The following is a 5,727-nucleotide window of genomic DNA, read 5'->3' as shown; positions in this document are numbered from 1 at the left end:
AACACTGAGTTACATCCCCAGCCGTTTTTATTTTTTATTTTAGTGAGACAGGGTCTCACAAAGTTGCTTAGGGCCTCATTAATTTGTGAGGCTGGTATGAACTTGTGATCCTCCAGCCTCAGCCTCCCAAATCCCTGGGATCACAGTAAAGAGACATTAGGCCAAGCTGATCTTTGTATTATTTTGCTTTATAAGTCTCAAAACCTGCATATCATAAATACATACTTAGAAAATTCAAATTTAGTCAGGGGAAGGGAGAAAGGATGGGAAAGAGGAAATAATGGGAAATGGTATTGAAAAAATTATGTTGTTATGTCATGTGCATGTATGAATATGTAACAATGAATTCTACCATTATGTGTAATTATAATTCATCAATAACATACGGAATAAATAACTAAATTGGTATGCATGTAAAACTAAAAAAAAAAAACTTCAAATCCATTTCTATTTTTTTAAATTTTGTTTTGTTTCAAATGGAAAATTTATTTGTTCAGAACACCAAATAAGATGCAAGCACTGTCATGACAAATATATAGAAATATGCAGAACAACATGAAACAGTATTTTAGTTTAAGTGAAGGGAAATGTCTATAAATGTCATGATAACATAGTTCCAAGAAGACTTCTTTGTTAATTACACATTTTAATAAAATAAAGGGTAATTAATTAAGTGAAAGTTAGTGTGTAAATTTTTTCTAAAACTGAAACTCCATTTCTTATTAATCCATGCCAGTTAAACATTACAACTAAAATTTCCAAGTCAGTGCAGAGAAGATGAAGTTAGTTACCTTTTTTCCTTGAACAGTACATAGGAAAATGGTTACTACAGCAGACATTCTGTTATTCTGAATAATCTAGCACATAGTGTACTAATTTCAGTCTCAAATCATGTTAAATTCTCATCATTAGTATGACACATTTTGGTCCATGATGTGGTTTAATTCCAAGAGAGATCACACTGTATTACAGAAACACATAGAATACTGTTGCTTTTTTTCCATTTTTCTAAAAAAAATATATATATATGTATATATACAGCTCTGGAAATACACGACCCTAAGTCCTCAGCAAGAGATGCTGAACAATTATTGTGCCCCAAAATAACTTGGGCTTTTCTACACTTAGATAATGAGGCATGGCTTCAGGAGTAGGTGTTACTGGTGGGTTTGAGTTCCCCTCAACCTTTGTAATCCTACCCCTTGCCTAATTTGAATGGTTTCTCCCAATCAAACCTGGTTCAAAGTGTGCTTTTCTCTTTCTTCTTGCCTACCTTGACTCCTTTGTGGGAGCTGGGTCAGAGGGGCTATCTAGAACCCAAAAAGAAGGCATTTCTCTGTGTGTGTGTGTGTGTGTGTGTGTATATATATATATATATATATATATATATATATATATATATATATTTCAACATACAAAGACAAGTTTTCCCTGGAGAAATTTACAGAGAGTAGTGTGAGGGTGTCCCATGGTAACATAAGGATAAGGTGCTGGGTCAAACTGAAGAAAGGAATATTTTAAAGTGTCCTATAGTTCCGTGATAGCAGCATGGTTCCCACAACCGTAATAGTAATTGGGTGCACTGAAAATGGCAACCATTTTCCAATCATGGCAACAATTATATCCTTCCATTACAAGGTGGTGAGCATGAGAAACCAGTGTGAAACCATTGACATGGTTAAATGTTTTAGAAATGTCTTGTCCATACATGTAGCCACCTCCTCATGGTGAAATACCTTAGCCACCACATCATCTGGATCTGACCATAACAGATCACATACAGGGCCCTTATGCAGAACTTCTTGTAAATAATCCAGGACTCTTATATGATCCAGCATATCTAATGGATGAAGAGAGGCAACCATGGAGGCAGAATATCAGTCCATATACTAAAGCTGTAAGTGGAAGACAATCAAATACACCTGTAAAATATTTCCAAACATTGGCATTTCCATACTTTATTAGACATTCATCATAAAAACCATACATGTGGGTAATTTGTTGGTTTTTGTGATTTTCCCTCAATATTGTCATGTGTTCTGGATAATGCAACTTTGATGCTACAAGAAGAGTCACAGTCTACGCAGAATTATAACCTTTGCCTCCATAGTCACCCAAGAATAGATAGTTTGTATCTGGTGATTTTCCACAAATCCTAAAGAGTTCCATAAAGTCATAGATTTGGCCATGTACATCTACCACATTTGATTATTTTATTAAAATTTTCTTAGCCTTTCCAGCAGTATGGAATTACTTAGAAAATCTGAAGTAAAACCACCATTTGACCCAGCAATCCTACTCCTGGGTTTATACCCAAAGGACTTAAAATCATCATACTACAGTGAGGCAGACACATCACTGATTATCGCAGCACAATTCACAATAGCCAAACTGAGGAACCAACCTAGATGTCCTTCAATAGATGAATGGATAAAGAAACTATGGTACATATACACAATAGGATATTATTCAGCATTAAAAGAGAATAAAATTATGGCATTTGCAGGAAACTGAATGGACTTGGCAAATATCATGCTAAGTCAATAAATCCAATCACCCCAAAACAAACTGCAAATGTTCTGTCCCTTAAAAGTGGATGCTGACCCATAATGGGAGGGGAGCATGGGAAGAATGGAGAAACTTTGTTGGGGCAAAGAGGAGAGAGGGAGGGGGATGAGGTTGTAGTTCAGTGGAAGAGCTCTGGCCCTGGGTTCAATCCTCAGCACACCATAAAAATAAATAAATAAAATAAAGATATTGTGTAATCTACAACTAGAAAATTGAAAAAAAAAGGAGGGAAAGGGAAACTTCATGGGGGTAGGAAAGACAGTGGAATTAGATGGACATCATTACCCTAATTACATGTATAAAGACAGGAATGGTGTAACTCTACTTTGTGTACAACCAGAGAAATGAAAACTTGTGCTCCACATGTGTACTATGAACTGAAATGCATTCTGCTGCATGTAAACTACTTAGAACAAATTAATTAATTAATTAATTTAAATTATTTGCTTAACTTTTTCACACAGTGTCTGCACTTGGTTCTCCTTAAGCTCTCTGACACTCATACAGCAGCTGGAAGCACAGGACTAACTCCCTGATGATGCCTAGTCATCATTAGTGGCCCCTACTCCTCCCATTCCCCTCCCTCCCTGGCCTGCTACACCCATGCTGTTCTCTTAGCAGCAGGCTCCCAGCAGGACACGAGGGAAGGAGGATGGCCACTGCGTCTTGGGGCAACTCCCAAGGTGGACTCCAGGAGACCCTGACCAATGCCCTGCTGGCCATGCCCAGAGAGCTCGTGGAACATGTGGGAAGTTAGCAGGAAGCATGGTCTGGGCCTTGGCTCTCCTCCCTCTTGCCGGCTGCTCCAGGATCTCTCACCCCTTCCCCAATCCTTTTGTATTAATTGAATTTTGTATTAATTTGCACTTTCAGTGCCACTTTTCTACTGAACTAACACTTAAATAAAACTCTCTTATGGCTCAAGTGTGGGATCCCTTCAAAGTTTTCCCCATAACCTCAGATGGATAGCACTGTCACTTGTCAACGTTTTTTGTTTGTTTGGGGAGTTTAGCAGGGATTAAACTTAGGGGCACTCTACCACTGAGACCCATCCCCAGCCTTATTTTGTATTATATTTAAAGACAGAGTCTCATTCGGTTGTTTAGTACCTCAGGTTTGCTGAGGCTGGCTTTGAACTCGAGATCCTCTTGCCTCAGTTTCAGGAGTTGCTGGGATTACAGGCTGCACCACTGTGCCCAGCTATCAATGTCTTTTGCTCTGTAGTTAGTTAAGAAAAATTTTCTCAGGATTGGTGCCCACATAAGCATTCAAAAGATGTTTTAGTCACATCAGATTCTGGGTTTTAAAATGTCCTGCATGATACACACTTAGTTTTCAACATCAAATGCAGAGTTCACACGTTTGAAACCAGGTGGCTGAGAAACAATGGTCTTAGAATGGCATAATGCAGCACATCCTGTTGTTTAACCCACAAATGTGGATGGATGTGGCTGCTCACACTGAATACACAGTTGGATGGCCATCCATGACCTTGAGCCTCTGAGCCACCATCCATGATCTTGAGCCCCTGAGTCTCCAGTGGGACTGCACAAGTGAGAATGCAGCACACAGCCCTAACCCCCATAAACACACTATTTCACTTACTAGATAGGAAGCACTGTGTGTCTTTTGTACCAATATGTGGCTCCATTTGCATGTATATGACATTTGTATTAGAGAATGCTGAGCCAGCACCTAATGAAACAGAGTTGCTCTTCTTTCTCTTAAAAGAAAGTTTTCAGCCCTGCACATTTTTCAAATCACTGATTTTGTAACATCCTGATTTGCTACATTTGAAAAACCAAGAATAAGAATGGTTTCAATTCAAAGCATGCAAACTAAAGAGTCCATCTTGCCAGCATCTTACAAAAATACAGTGGTGTCACCAAGGAAAAGGCAGGCCAGACCATAGCCACACTATGAAAGCTCAGGAAGTTAAATCTTTCCCTGGACCTTTCCTCAGCTCTCTTTTCAAGGTGCTTCTTCCCAAGGAATGATGGTTTTAACAGTTCATAAAGTATGAGAAGATCTTACTTTGGTACTTCTGGTTTTCCCAGGCTTCTGCAAGACTGAGTCTTCAGCTGGTCATAGTGGTGCACACCTGTCATTCCAGTGACTAGGGAGGCTGAAGCAGGAGCATCACAGGTTTAAAACCATCCTCAGCAACTTAGCAAGGCTCTAAGTAACTTAGCAATATCCTGACTCAAAATGAAAATATTTGGGGATGTGGACCCTTAGTTTAATCCCCATTATAAGAAGAAGGAGGAGGAGAAAAAGAAGAAGAAAAATAAACTAGGGCATGGGGTCACTCAGACTTAATTTTTGCTGTGTATAAGTCTGAGCAATTGCATCATTTAAAAAATTTTTTAAATGATAATTGGTATAGTTATTGAGTGCTTACCAAAATGCTACAAAGTAGTAAATGCTTTACTGTGCTCTTTATACTTTATAGCAAACCCTGGTGAAAAAGGAGGAAAACAAGGCAGATGAGGTCAAAAATCTTGCTTTTATTTCCCACAGTTAATAAGGGTACAAATATCACAGTTCTGCCTCTCTTCATAACCACTGAGGTTTTTTTGTTGTTGTTGTTTGTTTGTTTGTTTGTTTTTGGTGGTGGTGGTGGTGGAAAATTTGATTCAGGGCTTTGTTCGTGTGAGGCAAGTACTCTACCAACTAAGCTATATCCCTACCCCAGTTTCCTACTCTTCTAAGGGCTTCTTTATAAAGATCACTCCTCAGTGTTACTTTGCATATTTTAAATCTCTATGAATAGTTCAGAGAGCACCAAAAGGAAGCACCAGAGCAATGTAGGTGAAACCAATACAGAAAAGGCCACAATGATGTTGACATTTAGTTTCCAGAAAGTTCACCCCTAATTGCCAGTTGAAGACTATGGCCTCAGCTTAATTATTAATAAATTTCCCTTTCACTTTGAAAGTGTTCAGGCTGGGACAATCAGCTCTCTGGTTATCCCAGGCTCAAAACTTTTTTAAGGACATGTATACAAAAAATGAATAATAAAATAACTTTCTAGAGAGAATTCTTTTCGAAATTGCCTGCTGTTACTCTGCAAATTATATTAATCATAATGCATTTTATATTTCAAAGTAGCTAGAAGAGGGGATTTTGAACGTTTACGTATAAATTACGTATAAATTG

At 38.2% G+C, this 5,727-nt stretch overlaps 1 pseudogene; it reads right to left on the bottom strand.

Moving 5' to 3' along the window:
* Positions 1–1,407: 1,407 nt before the first annotated feature.
* LOC107161047 lies at positions 1,408–3,071 on the bottom strand (annotated as a pseudogene).
* Between the last annotated feature and the right edge of the window lie 2,656 nt (positions 3,072–5,727).

Source organism: Marmota marmota, unplaced genomic scaffold (genome assembly GCF_001458135.2).
Source record: "Marmota marmota marmota unplaced genomic scaffold, marMar, whole genome shotgun sequence".
NCBI classification, from domain to species: Eukaryota; Metazoa; Chordata; class Mammalia; order Rodentia; family Sciuridae; genus Marmota; species Marmota marmota.
This window is presented reverse-complemented; position numbering and strand designations above follow the sequence as displayed.